The following is a 16123-nucleotide window of genomic DNA, read 5'->3' as shown; positions in this document are numbered from 1 at the left end:
AGAAAACAAAGAATGACTGCTGGAATTAGTTAAGATGAATGGTGTTGAATACCTGTTGGAGAAATCTTAATGGTGTTGCGGGTGAGGTGCTATGGAAAATGGCCAAAACCTGATGTATGCTGAAATGAAAGAGACAGAATGGATGGTTCCTTCCGGATGACTAGCCACAAATTTCTAAATGAACTCCAGGCTACATTATATACTCTTTGTGTATTAGGCGACAGCGAATCAATAATCAGATGTTGAGCTACCCGAAAATGTTTATTTAATTCAGGATCAGTAAATGATGTAGTGGAATCTGAGCCCCTGTGACATCGGTCTCTGGCATAACCTGAAAGATGAGTGAAAATTGGATAGTGCATCTGCAGCCATGTTCTGAATCTCGTTAATATGTAAGCATGTAAAATTAAAGTTGTAACGGAGAGACGACCAACCAGACGTCTAGCTAGAGACATGACAACCGGCTTTTAGACCACCCTTTCAACAAAATATACACAGTGGAAGAGTTGTTAGAAATGAACAATACAGTTGATTTCTGCCATGCATGTCCACATACCTGGGCAACGGTGACAAATAGGGTAGAGTTCGAGTGACATGGAATTCCGCTTGAACACTTCCAACTGACTGATCATGGGAGGCCAGTGGCCCACAAACCAGTGAATATCCCAAATTGCCACGAATCCCAAAGTAGAACCAGCATAGAGAAAATCATGGGGGACTGGTCACAGACAATAGAACATTACAAGAGTATGCTGCCTACGTTAACATACTATGACGTAACAGAACCGGACGTGGCCGAACCGGACATCAACAACTCACTGACCTCCAATTGTAGCCATGGAAACATGCCCGAGCTGGCATACCTCCATGAGTGTATTAAGTGCATATAGCGTGGCTGAGCTGGTAACCCCCTATACATATAAGTCAATGTAGCATGGCCCAAGTTGGCGTACCCCTTATGAGTGAGCGGGTTTATGTAGCGTGGCCGAGCTGGTAACCCCCTTATACATGTAAAACTTAAAGAAGCGTGGCCCGAGCTGGCGTCCTCCTTATGAGTGAGCGGGCTTATGTAGCGTGGCCTGAGCCGGCCATCTCTTAACCTGCAGGACAACGCTAAACCAGGACCGGACTGTTCAGGGGACCCCTCAAGCTTCGGCTTACCTCCAGAGCGAGGGAATACAGCTATCCTACCTCCGAACAGTCCTGGTCACTTACCGGCTCCCGCTGCCTGTGCGCACTGATTTCTGGTTCCGGTCAGCTGACTCGCTTAGTCAGCTGATTGGCTGACAGTGAAGAACCTGCTGCGTCGGGCAGCAGGAAGCCGTGGGTTCTTATGGTCAACCCGCCCCTCCCCCAAATTCTGGCCAACAGAGTTATCCTTAATTCATACATGTTCAATGCTTTAATACAATGAAAAAATAAGAATCTTTATTCTGTGAATTACCATAAAAGTACTTCATGCGTATGAGCAGGTTTACATTACAAAGGTAAAAAGCCATGAGTGCTTCAAGCAGCTCACTGCACTGTTTGACGTAAATAGCCTCATTGTTAGATTGAGGAATCTCCTTTACTTTGGACATTAAATAGATCCATCAAAAACAAGGCACCTAGTTTGCTTCTGAAAGCAGTCAAACATTGAAGCTGCTGACAGTTGTAGTCTGGTCTGCAATCATTCATGGATATCGCCATTAGCACAGTAGTTGCAAAGCAATAGTACTTGGCAATTGATTGAATAATATCTCTGAGTAACCACTTCCTTAATTTTATAGGCCATTCAAAGGGTCTCATTCTTCTCTTTCTTGGCCACGATCGATCAAAATCTGTTGGTTTTCCTTCTTCACTTCATCTGTCTAATATTACACTTGATCTTTCCTTTCTGCCATATAAGCCAGTTTTCTTGATGCTTTAAGCTATTTTGCATGCAGACATAGAAGACAGTGACATCTGACTAATACAACATCACTTTTCCCACCTTTTGTGGTTAAATTCACACGTTCTGAATCTTGTGATTCTGCTTTATAATGTGTTCTGATGTTTTAAGAAGGTGAGAGGGAAAAGTACACAACTTTAGTTTGTAACTTTATTTCTATATTTTTATGCTTTTCAGAATGACATAGAAAGTAATAAAGTGCAAGATTATTAATATCAAAGAAGACTCACAGTTACTTCACGTAATTCTTTTCACATGAAAAACAAAGCAACATAAATGATGTTATTAACAGTCAGGTAGGTAAACCTATACACCTATGGCTATTCTTGGTATCATTAAAGGGGTATAGGATAGGACACCAATATCAGATCGGTGGTGGTGCCTGGTAAGTGACGAGGAGCAGCTTTGATGATGACCAAAGGTGCCAGGAATTAGACCCTAAGACCCCCATCGATTTAATATATCCTAGTGTTGAGCGGCATAGGCCATATTCGAATTTGCGAATATTTGCGAATATATGGACGAATATTCGTCATATATTCGCGCATATTCGTAATATTCTCGTTTTATTTTCGCATATGCGAAAATTCGCGTATGCGAAAATTAACATATGCGAAAATTAGCATATACAAATAATGATGATTAGTATCCATGGTATACATGGGAAAAAACTTTGAGTATGAGCAGGAAGGATACAAAGTTAATCTGTAACATGCATATATATATCAGAGATCGTTACACCATGTGGCATTTTCAGGTCAATTACATTAATCCATAGTAAACTGAATGTGAATAATACAGCACAGGGGAAAACACATGGATACATCAGAAAATGCATGTCAAAGGACTATGGTCTTCCAAGATTCTGAATCTACAGTTTAAATGAGTATTTCAGTACTTACACCATAATACTTTTACCATAATGCTCTGACCATGGAAAAAAAGATACTTACAAACAACCCTCACCCTCTGGGTTCCAAGCTGGTCTTCGTACAGGACCCATTCGGCTCCTTACAGTCTCTCGATGCTCATCTATTCTGCCTGTTTAAGAGACAAGTGATCAGAGCAGGACTTGCCCACTCTGCCAATCACTGGCCAAGATGTGACATCGCTGCGTATAGTGAGTGGCTAAGTTGGCAGGTCCTGCTCTGAGCACTCGTTCTGTAAGCAGGATGAAGAGATAAGCATTAAAGAGTACCTCTCATTAACCCCTTAAGGACCCAGCCAATTTTCACTGTAGGACATGGCCATTTTTTGCACATCTGACCACTGTCACTTTAAGCATTTAAAGGGGTTATCCAAGAAAAAACTTGTTTTTATATATCAACTGGCTCCAGAAAGTTAAACAGATTTGTAAATTAACGTTCATCTGTGTAGAAGTAGGATAGTTCGGCACCACTACTGGATACTTCCTGTGCAATCACTTTTATAGTCCCTTATATGCCGGGTATAACTGCAGTGTGAACGGAGGCCAATGAACCGGTTATGTGGTGGTGCTATCCACGGGTAATGCACAAATTGCAGCACAATATTGTAGAAGAAGAGAGAGAAGGATGCACTCACCACTTAGCTGCTGGTAAAAAATGCTTTATTCTGACATAACTTCAGAGCGTAGAGGGCAGGGGGTGCAGGACGCCAGACACGAGCAGGGGGTGCAGGACGCCAGACACGACCTGCTCGTGTCTGGCGTCCTGCACCCCCTGTCCTCTACGCTCTGAAGTTATGTCCAAATAAAGCAATTTTTTGCCGGCAGCTAAGTGGTGAGTGCATCCTTCTCTCTCTTCTTCTACAGATTTGTAAATTACTTCTATTAAAAAAATATTAATCCTTTTTAGTACTTATGAGCTTCTGAAGTTAATGTTGTTCTTTTCTGTCTAAGTGCTCTCTGATGACACGTGTCTCGGGATCCGCCCAGTTTAGAAAAGGTTTGCTAAGGGGATTAGCTTCTAAACTGGGCGGTTCCCAAGACACGTGTCATCAGAGAGCACTTAGACAGAAAAGAACAACCTTAACTTCAAAAGCTCATAAGTAGTGAAAGGATTAAGATTTTTTAATAGAAGTAATTTACAAATCTGTGTAACTTTCTGGAGCCAGTTGATATATAAAAAAAAAAAGTATTTTCCTGGATAACCCCTTTAAGCCCTTAAGGACGCAGGACATAAATGTATGTCCTGGTGCGGTGGTACTTAATGCACCAGGACGTACATTTACGCCCTGCGCATAACCGCGGGCATCGGAGCGATGCCCGTGTCATGCGCGGCTGATCCCGGCTGCTGATCGCAGCCAGGGACCCGCTGGCAATGGCCGACGCCCACGATCTCGCGGGTGTCCGCCATTAACCCCTCAGGTACCGGGATCAATACAGATCCCGGCATCTGCGGCAGTACGCAATTTCAATGAATGATCGGATCGCCCGCAGCGCTGCTGCGGGGATCCGATCATTCAGAACGCCGCACGGAGGTCCCCTCACCTTCCTCCTTCCGGCTCCCGGTGTCTCCTGCTCTGGTCTGAGATCGAGCAGACCAGAACAGAAGATGACCGATAACACTGATCTGTTCTATGTCCTATACATAGAACAGATCAGTATTAGCAATCATGGTATTGCTATGAATAGTCCCCTATGGGGACTATTCAAGTGTAAAAAAAAATGTAAACAAATGTAAAAGTAAAAGTGAAAAAAAAGTGAAAAATCCCCTCCCCCAATAAAAAAGTAAAACGTCAGTTTTTTCCTATTTTACCCCCAAAAAGCGTAAAAAATTAATTTAATAGACATATTTGGTATCGCCGCATGCGTAAATGTCCGAACTATTAAAATAAAATGTTAATGATCCCGTACGGTGAACGCCGTGAACGTAAAAAAAAGTCCAAAATTGCTACTTTTTTTATACATTTTATTTAAAAAAATTATAAAACATTTATTAAAAGTTTTTTATATGCAAATGTGGTATCAAAAAAAATTACAGATCATGGTGCAAAAAATGAGCCCTCATACCGCCGCTTATACGGAAAAAAAAAAAAGTTAGAGGTCATCAAAATAAAGGGATTATAAACGTACTAATTTGGTTAAAAAGTTTGTGATTTTTTTTAAGCAAAACAATAATATAAAAGTATGTAATAATGGGTATCATTTTAATTGTATTGACCCTCAGAATAAAGAAAACATGTCATTTTTACCGTAAATTGTACGGTGTGAAAACAAAACCTTCCAAAATTAGCAAAATTGCGTTTTTCTTTTTAATTTCCCCACAAAAATAGTGTTTTTTGGTTGCGCCATACATTTTATGATATAATTAGTTGTGTCATTACAAAGGACAACTGGTCGCGCAAAAGCCCTCAGACTAGTCTGTGGGTGAAAATATAAAAGAGTTATGATTTTTAGAAGGCGAGGAGGAAAAAATGAAAACGTAAAAATTTAATTGTCTGAGTCCTTAAGTCCAAAATGGGCTGAGTCCTTAAGGGGTTAATAACTCTGGGATACTTTTACTTTTCATTCTGATTCCTAGATAGTTTTTTCATGACGTATTCAACTTTATGTTAGTGGTAATATTTTGTCGATACTTGCATCATTTGTTAGTAAAAAAAAAAAAAACGTCCCAAATTTTTGGAAAAAATTTAATATGTTGCATTTTTTTTTACTTTGAAGCTTATAAGGAAAATGGATATTCAAAATAAATTATATATTGATTCACAAATACAATGGGGGAGATTTATGAAAACTTGTGCAGAGGAAAAGTTGCCCAGTTGCCCCTAGCAACCAATCAGCTCGCTTCTTTCATTTTGCACAGGCCTTGTTAAAAATGAAAGAAGCGAGCTGATTGGTTGCCATGGGCAACTGGGCAACTTTTACTTTGCACAGGTTTTCATAAATCTCCCCCAATATGTCTACTTTATATTTGCATCATAAAGTTGACATGTTTTTACTTTTGGAAGACACCAGAGGGCTTCAAAGTTCAGCAGCAATTTTCCAATTTTTCACCGAATTTTCAAAATCGGAATTTTTCATGGACCAGTTCAGGTTTGAAGTGGATTTGAAGGGTCTTCATATTAGAAATAACCCACAAATGAACCCATTATAAAAACTGCACCCCTCAAAGTATTCAAAATGACATTCAAAAGGTTTGTTAACCCTTTAGGTGTTTCACAGGAATAGCAGCAAATTCAACAAGAACATTCTAAATCATCCTTTTTTACACTTGCACGTTCATGTAGACCCAGTTTTTGAATTTTTACAAGGGGTAAAAGGAGAGAAATCTACTTAAAATGTGTAACCCAATTTCTCTTGAGTAAGGAAATTCCTCATATGTGTATGTAAAGTGCTCTGTGGGTGCACTAGAGGGCTCAGAAGGGAAGGAGCGACAGTGGGATTTTGGAGAGTGAGTTTTTCTGAAATGGTTTTTGGGGGGCATGTCACATTTAAGAAGCCCCTATGGTGCCAGAACAGCAAAAAAAAAAAAAAAACACACACACATGGCATACTATTTTGGAAACTAAACCCCTCAAGGAATGTAACAAGGGATTCAGTGAGCCTTAACACCCCACAGGTGTTTGACAAATTGTTGTTAAATTTGGATGTGTAAATTATTATTTTTTTCACTAAGATGCTAGTTTTCTCCCAAATTTTACATTTTTACAAGGGGTATTAGGAGAAACTGACCCCCAAAATGTGTAACCCCATCTCTTCTGAGTATGGAAATACCCCATGTATGGACGTCAAGTGCTCTGCTCGCGCACTACAATGCTCAGAAGAGAAGGGGTCACATTTGGCTTTTGGAAAGCAAATTTTGCTAAAATGGTTTTTGGGGGGGCATGTCACATTAAGGAAGCCCCTATAGTGCCAGAACAGCAAGAAAAAAACACATGGCATACTATTTTGGAAACGACACCCCTCAAGGAACGTAACAAGGGGTACAGTGAGCCTTAACACCTCACAGGTGTTTGATGACTTTTTGTTAGTGTGAATGAAAAAAAAAAATTTTTCACTAAAATGCAGTTTTTTCCCAAATTTTACATTTTTACAAGGGGTAATAGGAGAAAATGACCCCAACATTTGTAACCCCATTTCTTCCGAGTATGGAAATACCCCATGTGTGGACGTCAAGTGCTCTGCTGGCGCACTACAATGCTCAAAAGAGGAGGACCGCCATTGAGCTTTTGGAGAGAGAATTTGTTTGGAATGGAAGTCAGGGGCCATGTGCATTTGCAAAGCCCCCCGTGGTGCCAGGACAGTGGACCCTCCACTTGTGACCCCATTTTGGAAACTACACCCCTCACAGAATGTAATAAGGGGTGCAGTGAGTATTTACACCCCACTGGCGTTTGACAGATCTTTGGAACAGTGGGCTGTGCAAATGAAAAATTACATTTTTCATTTTCACGGACCACTGTTCCAAAAATCTGTCAGACACCTGTGGAGCGTAAATGCTCACTGTACCCCTTATTAAATTACGTGAGGTGTGTAGTTTGCAAAATGCGGTCACATGTGGGGGGGGATGGTCCATTGTTATGGCAATATGGGGGCTTTGTAAACACACGTGGCCTTCAATTCCGGACAAATTTTCTCTTCAAAATCCCAACAGCGCTTCTTCTTTTCTGAGCATTTTAGTTCACCAGCAGAGCACTTTACATCCACATATGGGGTATGTTCTTACTCAGAAGAAATGGGGTTACAAATTTTGGGGGCTTTTTTCCTATTTTCCGTTGTAAAAATGAAAAATTTTGGGTAACACCAGCATTTTAGTGAAAAAATTTTTTTTTTCATTTTCCCATCCAACTTTAATGTAAATTCTTCAAACACCCATGGTTTATGTAAAAACTGCTGTAAAATCAGCCACCCATGTGCAAATCACCAATGTAGGCCTCAAATGTACATAGTGCGCTCTCCTGAGCCTTGTTGTGCGCCTGCAGAGCATTTTACGCCCACATATGGGTTATTTCCGTACTCAAGAGAAATTGTGTTGTTTTCCTTTTACTGCTTGTGAAACTGAAAAGCATGGGGCAACACCAGCATGTTAGTGTAAAGATTTTAGTTTTTTTACACTAACAGGCTGGTGTAGCCCCCAACTTTTCCTTTTCATAAGGGGTAAAAGGAGAAAAAGCCCCCCAAAATGTGTAGTGCAATTTCTCCCGAGTACGGAAATACCCCATATGTGGCCCTAAACTGTTTCCTTGAAATACGACAGGGCTCTGAAGTGAGAGAGCGCCATGCACATTTGAGGACTAAATTAGGGATTGCATAGGGGTGGACATAGGGGTATTCTACGCTAGTGATTCCCAAACAGGGTGCCTGCAGCTCTTGCTAAACTCCCAGCATGCTTGGACTGTCAGTGGCTGTCCGGAAATGCTGGGAGTTGTAGTTTTGCAGCTGGAGGCTCCGTTTTGAAAACACTGTCATTTTTCGCTTTTACTGGGGGGGGGGGGGGGGACAGTGTAAGGGTGTGTATATTTAGTGTTTTACCCTTTATTATGTGTTAGTGTAGTGTTTTTAGGGTACATTCACACTGGCGGGGGTTTACGGTGAGTTTTCCGCAAGGAGTTTGCACTGCGGCCAAAAATTAGCTGCAGCTCAAACTTCAAGCAGGAAACTTACTGTAAACCCGCCCGTGTGAATGTACCCTGTACATTCACATGGGGGGCAAACCTCCAGCTGTTGCAAAACTACAACTCCCAGCATGCACGGTCAGTACCTTCAGTTAGGTTCTGCTACCTAACTCAGTATTTTCCAACCAGTGTGGTTCCAGCTGTTGCAAAACTATAACTCCCAGCATGTACTAATCGCTGAAGGGCATGCTGGGAGATGTAGTTATGCAACAGCTGGAGGTACGCAACTACAACTCCCAGCATGCCGAGACAGCTGTTTGCTGTTTGGGCATGCTGGGATTTGCAGTTTTGCAATATGTGGAGAGCTACAGTTTAGAGACCACTGCACAGTGACCTCCAAACTGTAGCCCTCCAGATGTTGCAAAGCTACAAATCCCAGCATACCCAAACAGCTGTCTGGGCATGCTGGGAGTTGTAGTTTTGCAACATCTGGAGGGCTACAGTTTAGAGACCACTGTATAGTGGTCTCCAAAATGTAGCCCTCCAGATGTTGCTTGGCAACTCACCGAATTCCGTAGGATCCAGGGAGCCGCATCGCCGTCCTCTGCTGCCGCCGATCACTGCAACCGATCGTCATCTCCGCCGATCCCTGTCGGTTTCCCCGTTCTGTCCAGCCTTCTGTGGGTGAGCACAATGGGGGAACTGAAAGTTAACCCCCCCCGCCCCCAATCTGCTATTGGTCGTTGCTTCTTATCAACCAATAGCAGGGATAGGAGGGGTGGCACCCCTGCCACCTCACTCCTATCCGTTCAGGGGTTTCGTGGGTGTCTCGGACAACCCCGATCCCCCTTATTTTCCGGGTCACCTGTATGACCCGAAATTGCTGCAAATCGCAGGTGTGAATTCACCGGCGATTTGCGGCGATTGCCGACATGGGGGATCTCCGGACCCCCCTGAGCATTTGCGCGGGGTGCCTGCTGATCGATATCAGCAGTCACCCCGGTCCCCGCCCGGCGCATGGTGGGGAGCAAAATTCCCACGGGCGTACAGGTACGTCAGGGGTCCTGAAGTACCAGGTCGTCATAGCGAACCTGTACATCCTGAGTCCTTAAGAGGATAACTTGATAAATATAATCCTCCCAGTTTACTGCCTCCATCATGATAAACCACCATCTGCCTTTATTTTTATTATTTTGAAGTTTTCTACCTTGATATTGCTCTGTATTATCTGCTCAGCCTCTGGTTCAGACTCACAGACTGAGATCGGGCGTTACCCAGCAGGCGTGACATCATCTGAAGCCATACAGGGGAGAACTTCCTCCCTCACGCTGCTACCAACTGCCAGTGTGCAGTTTAGTGTGAGAGGAGCTATGATTGGATAAAGCTGAACATGCACCCATCAGCACTCTAGGCTTCATTTTCTGAGTTTGGACTTCTGCCAGGCCAGCATAGATACATAGAAACATAGAATGTGTCGGCAGAAAAGAACCATTTGGCCCATCTAGTCTGCCCAATAATCTGAATCCTATGAATAGTCCCTGGCCCTATCTTACATGAAGGATAGCCTTATGCTTATCCCATGCATGTTTAAACTCCTTCACTGTATTTGCAGTGACCACTTCTGCAGGAAGGCTATTCCATGCATCCACTACTCTCTCAGTAAAGTAATACTTTATGATATTACTTTTAAACCTTTGCCCCTCTAATTTAAATCTATGTCCTCTTGTGGTAGTTCTTCTTCTTTTAAATATGTTCTCCTCCTTTACCACGTTGATTCCTTTTATATATTTAAATGTCTCTATCATATCCCCTCTGTCTCTTCTTTCTTCCAAGCTATACAGCAGGAGTCCAAAGTATGTTAAAAAGATGCTCTGGACAAGTATGGAGACACCTAGTGGCAGCTTTTTAAACACAAATAAAACATAGAAAACTTTTTTTTTTATAAACAAAGTACATTAGAAAGATTTTTTTTATTTATCATAAGGAGTGCCAATTTAAAGGACAGGGAATAAAGTACAGGAGTTACAGAGGAACCAGTTGGGGACCGGTAATATAAAGTACAGTTGTTTTCTTCACATGTGTGGTGTCCTGGTACCGTCTTTTATACGTTACCTTTGCAGAGGTCCCCATAGTCAGAGTCCCTAGAACGTCGGAGTCCCTCTTCTGTAGTTATCCCCTTGTCACCCCTCAGTTAGTCTATGACTATATAGAAGTTCTTATAAATATAAGTATAGATATGTGTATATATTTAATTGCCTACCTGTTCGAGCGTATCAGGACCTGCGGGTCACGTGATTAGATTAGAACTCTATGGTTTTGCTACAGGACCTTTGGAGGTTCCCGTGACGTATTCACCCACAATGCACTGTAACGGTGAGTGACAGTTGTTATGGACCAATCCAAAACGGCCAGCCCCTGCACATATAAGGGACCTGCGCCATCTTGATCCTACTCTTGGGTTGCTGACTCTGGAAGAGGTAGGACCTCTGCAGCTTACAAGACGATTTACTAGGCCAAAGCCTTGCGGCCTAGGTCTCTAACATAGCGGATAGACTAAGCAATTCCCCGCTACTCACCGCAAGATCACTGGACCTAAACGCACCCTTAAATCCAGCGAATCTATGCTACAAAATCCCTAAGAAGCTAAATTGATCTTATCTGATCCCAACCAACTGTCAATCGCTGCTCAAGCTATATGCATAGAGACGCTGTTATCTGGACTGTTACTATTGCTGCATGTACAGAAATTCTTCAGTAAAAGTTCCTGCAAGTTTTCAGTTAACAGTGGTTATGGACAATCCTTTATTTCTGCATCAACTATTGCTCTTGGGAAGGGTGGCAATAGGCCTGTCAAATACACAGCATTTAACCCTCACCCTGGTGTCATGAGTGACAAGGGTTAACAACGACCTTAACTATCCTGAAGAGCAACACCCTAACTACCCTACACTTCCACAAGGCTTAATCCCAATTCCGCCACCACACATGGCTCTAGCTTTATATTATTATTATTTATTGTTTTTTTTTTTTTTTTAGTGCTGGAATATCCCTTGATTTGAAGGTAATTGAAAGAGCTTTGTCAATAATGTCCCCTAGATTGCAACAAGACATTTAGAAAGACAGGAGAATTTGTTAAAATAAAAAGTATGTCAAGGTGGTAAACTACACTTGAAATGGTAAATAAAAATTAAAATAGACTATTGGGTAAGCACTAAGAATGAAACTACTTTGATCTGAAAATGACTCGCCAGGCCAACAATTCTATACTTTTTTTTTTACCTATTTACACCAGACATGATTTCCTCCAGTAAACGCCTTTTAACCCCTTCCCGCAGAATGTCATATATAAACGCCGGGTTGTGCAGTGCGTTCGCGCATCCCGGCGTTTATAAATGACATTCAGTTAACCCGGCGATGCGCAGCATCGCACGGGTTAACTGGCAGAAGTCCCGCTGTTTCCAGCAGGGGACAACTTCTGCTTCACCCCCAGGACCATCCATTGATGGTCCTGGTCAGCGATCACTGTGATTGGTCCCTGTGGACCAATCACAGTGATCTGGGGTGAAAGTTCAGATCCCCCGCACTGCCCGCCCCTGGAAGTCGGGCAGAACGGGGGACGAAGGCTGCAGGGGCTCGCGGGGACCTGCGGCATTCGGGGGGAACACGTGGGGACCGGCAGACTTACCTGATCCAGCGGCGGGACCGAGGAGCAGCGCGGGACCGGCCACGTGGACGAGCAGCGACGGGTAAGTATGTGGTCCTCAGAGGCAGCAGTGAAGATCTTCACTGCTGCTTCTAGGAGTCTGAAAACTACAACTCCCAGCATGCCTAGACAGCCTTTGGCTGTCTGGGCATGCTGGGAGTTGTAGTTTTGCAACATCTGGAGGGCCCCCGTTTGGAGACCATTGTATAATGGTCTCCAATCTGTGCTCTTCCAGCTGTTGCAAAACTACAACTCCCAGCATGCACTGACTGTCCAGGCATACTGGGAGTTTTAGTTCAGCAACATCTGGCCCTTCAGATGTTGCCGAACTACAACTCCCAGCATGCCCTTCAGCTGTCTGGGCATGCTGGGAGTTGTAGTTTTGCAACAACTGGAGACACACTGGTTGGGAAACATTGTCTGTTTCTAACTCCGTGTTTCCTAACCTGTGTGCCTCCAGCTGTTGCAAAACTATAACTCCAAGCATGCACTAACAGACCATGCATGCTGGGAGTTGTGGTTTTGCAACAGCTGGTGCACCCCCCCTGTGAATGTACAGGGTACATTCACATGGGCGAGGCTTTTACAGTGGGTTTCTCGCATCTTGAGATGCAGCAAATTTTGCGCTGGGAAACTTGCTGTAATCCCCCGCCAATGTGACTGTACCCTAAAAACACTACACTACACCTACACAAAATAAAATAAAAAGTTAAAAACACTACATATACACATACCCCTACACAGCCCCCCTCCCCCAATAAGAACGTCCGGTACACCACTGTTTCCAAAGCAGAGCCTCCAGCTGTTGAAAAACAACTACTCCCAGTATAGCCAGATAGCCGTTGATTGTCCACGCATGCTGGGAGTTTTGCAACAGCTGGAGGCACCCTGTTTGGGAATCACTGGCGTAGAATACCCCTATGTCCACCCCTATGCAAATCCCTAATTTAGGCCTCAAATGCGCACGGCGCTCTCACTTTGGAGCCCTGTCGTATTTCAAGGCAACAGTTTAGGGCGACATATGGGGTATCGCTGTACTCGGGAGAAATTGCGTTACAAGGTTTGGGGGGCTTTTTCTTCTTTAACCCTTCATGAAAAGGAAATGTTGGGGTCTACACCAGAATGTTAGTGTAAAAAAATTAAATTTTTTACACTAACATGCTGATGTTGCCCTATACTTTACATTTTCACAAGAGGTAAAAGGGAAAAAAGCCCCCCAAAATTTGTAACGCAATTTCTCCCGACTACAGAGATACCCCATATGTGAGCGCAAAGTGCTCTGGGGGCGCACAACAAGGCCCAGAAGGGAGAGTGCGCCATGTACATTTGAGGTGATTTGCACAGGGGTGGCTGATTGTTACAGCGGTTTTGACAAACGCAAAAAAACAAAACCCCACATGTGACCCCATTTCGGAAACGACCCCCCTCACGGAATGTAATGAGGGTTGCAGTGAGAATTTACACCCCACTGGTGTCTGACGGATCTTTGGAACAGTGGTCCGTGAAAATGAAAACTTGTACAGCCCACTGTTCCAAAGATCTGTCAGACACCAGTGGGGGGCAAATGCTCACTGTATCCCTTGTTACGTTCCTCAAGGGGTCTCGTTTCCAAAATGGTATGCCATGTGTTTTTCTTTTTTTGCTGTTCTGGCACCATAGGGGCTTCCTAAATGCGATATGCCCCCCGAGCAAAATTTGCTCTCAAAAAGCCAAATATGACTCCTTCTCTTCTGAGCATTGTAGTTTGCCCATAGTGCACTTCAGGTCCACTTATGGGGTACCTTCATACTCAGAAGAGAAGGGGTTACAAATATTGGGGAGTATTTCCTGCTATTAACCCTTGCAAAAATGTGAAATTTGGGGGGAAACACACATTTTAGTGGAAATTTTATTTTATTTTTTTACATATGCAAAAGTCGTGAAACACCTGTGGGGTAATAAGGCTGACTTTATTCCTTGTTACATTCCTCAAGGGGTCTAGTTTCCAAAATGGTATGCCATGTGTTTTTTTTTTGCTGTTCTGGCACCATAGGGGCTTCCTAAATGCGACATGCCCCCCGAGCAAAATTTGCTCTCAAAAAGCCAAATATTACTCCTTCTCTTCTGAGCATTGTAGTTCGCCCATAGTGCACTTCAGGTCAACTTATGGGGTACCTCCATACTCAGAAGAGAAGGGGTTACAAATATTGGGGGTATTTCCTGCTATTAACCCTTGGAAAAATGTGAAATTTGGGGGGAAACACACATTTTAGTGAAAAAAAATATTTTTTTTTTTACATATGCCAAAGTCGTGAAACACCTGTGGGGTATTAAGGCTCACTTTATTCCTTGTTATGTTCCTCAAGGGGTCTTGTTTCCAAAATGGTATGCCATGTGAGGGGTTTTTGCTGTTCTGGCACCATAGGGGCTTCCTAAATGCAACATGCCCCCCAAAAACCATTTCAGAAAAACGTACTCTCCAAAATCCCCTTGTCGCTCTTTCCCTTCTGAGCCCTCTACTGCGCCCGCCGAACAATTTACATAGACATATGAGGTATGTGCTTACTCGAGAGAAATTGGGCTACAAATATAAGTATAAATTTTCTCCTTTTACCCCTTGTAAAAATTCAAAAATTTGGTCTACAAGAACATGCGAGTGTAAAAAATGAAGATTGTGAATTTTCTCCTTCACTTTGCTTCTATTCCTGTGAAACACCTAAAGGGTTAAAATGATGACTGAATGTCATTTTGAATACTTTGGGGGGTGCAGTTTTTATAATGGGGTCTTTTGTGGGGTATTTCTAATATGAAGACCCTTCAAATCCACTTCAAACCTGAACTGGTCCCTGAAAAATAGTGAGTTTGAAAATTTTGTGAAAAATTGGAAAATTGCTGCTGAACTTTGAAGCCCTCTGGTGTCTTCCAAAAGTAAAAACTCGTCACTTTTATGATGCAAACATAAAGTAGACATATTGTATATGTGAATAATTTTTTTTTAAATTTGTAATATACATTTTCCTTACAAGCAGAGAGCTTCAAAGTTAGAAAAATGCAAAATTTTCAAATTTTTCATCAAATTTACGGATTTTTCACCAAGAAAGGATGCAAGTATCGACAAAAATTTACCACTATGTTAAAGTAGAATATGTCACGAAAAAAACAATCTCGGAATCAGAATGATAACTAAAAGCATTCCAGAGTTATTAATGTTTAAAGTGACAGTGGTCAGATGTGCAAAAAACGCTCTGGTCCTTAAGGCCAAAATGGGCTTGGTCCTGAAGGGGTTAAAGAGCCTGACTAGAAATGATCATCTCATCTCTGCTGCTACAATACTCATTACTGCTCACTGGGGCACAACAAGCCATGCTAATATAGGTGGCTGGGTCTCAAGGAAGGAACAAGTAATAAGAGGTTTTCCAGTGGGATGACGTTCACTCCAAGATCTTATCAATAGGACATTTACTTCTGATACTGATTTCCTTATTGACATTATTGTAGGTTAATGGTCTGCAGTGATTCCATATCATGAAACTGAGAGAGAACATGACAATACCCTAATATACAGACCATGTAACACACCATATATAGCAGGGATGTGCACAGACATTTTGGAGGGCAGGTGCTCAAGGAAAAAAAGGGCACTAAAATGTTAGTAAAAGCCTTGCATTTCTTAAAGGGGAACTTTGGTACGGAACATCTTATCCCCCCCTATCCTCAGGATAGGGGATAGGGGATAAATGTCTGATCACATTGAATCCGACCGCTAGGTCCCCCCGCAATGTCCTGGTCAGCACCCCAGCTCCTTCCATGTACGGAGCGACATCCAATCCGTGCACGGATAACACGTCACTCCATGTATCTCGTTCGTGTATCTCTGGCTTTCCCATAGAGATACATGGAGGGGCTTATCAGCCACTGCTTCGTGCAGTGGTACACATTCCATGCACGGTGTGAAAGGCGGGCAGGAGATAGTG

At 42.8% G+C, this 16123-nt stretch overlaps 1 long non-coding RNA gene across 1 annotated transcript in view; it reads left to right on the top strand.

The window, feature by feature from the left end:
- Positions 1-273: 273 nt before the first annotated feature.
- Positions 274-16123, top strand: part of LOC130366973 (uncharacterized) — a 34091-nt gene continuing 18241 nt past the window's right edge. The window contains exons 1-2 of the long non-coding RNA XR_008892023.1: positions 274-392; positions 2108-2226. This is a non-coding gene — a long non-coding RNA (uncharacterized LOC130366973). The remainder of the gene's footprint in view (positions 393-2107; positions 2227-16123) is intronic.

Source organism: Hyla sarda, chromosome 4 (assembly GCF_029499605.1).
Source record: "Hyla sarda isolate aHylSar1 chromosome 4, aHylSar1.hap1, whole genome shotgun sequence".
Classification (NCBI taxonomy): Eukaryota; Metazoa; Chordata; class Amphibia; order Anura; family Hylidae; genus Hyla; species Hyla sarda.
The sequence above is the reverse complement of the archived record's forward strand: the minus strand, read 5'-3'. Positions and strand labels throughout refer to the sequence as shown.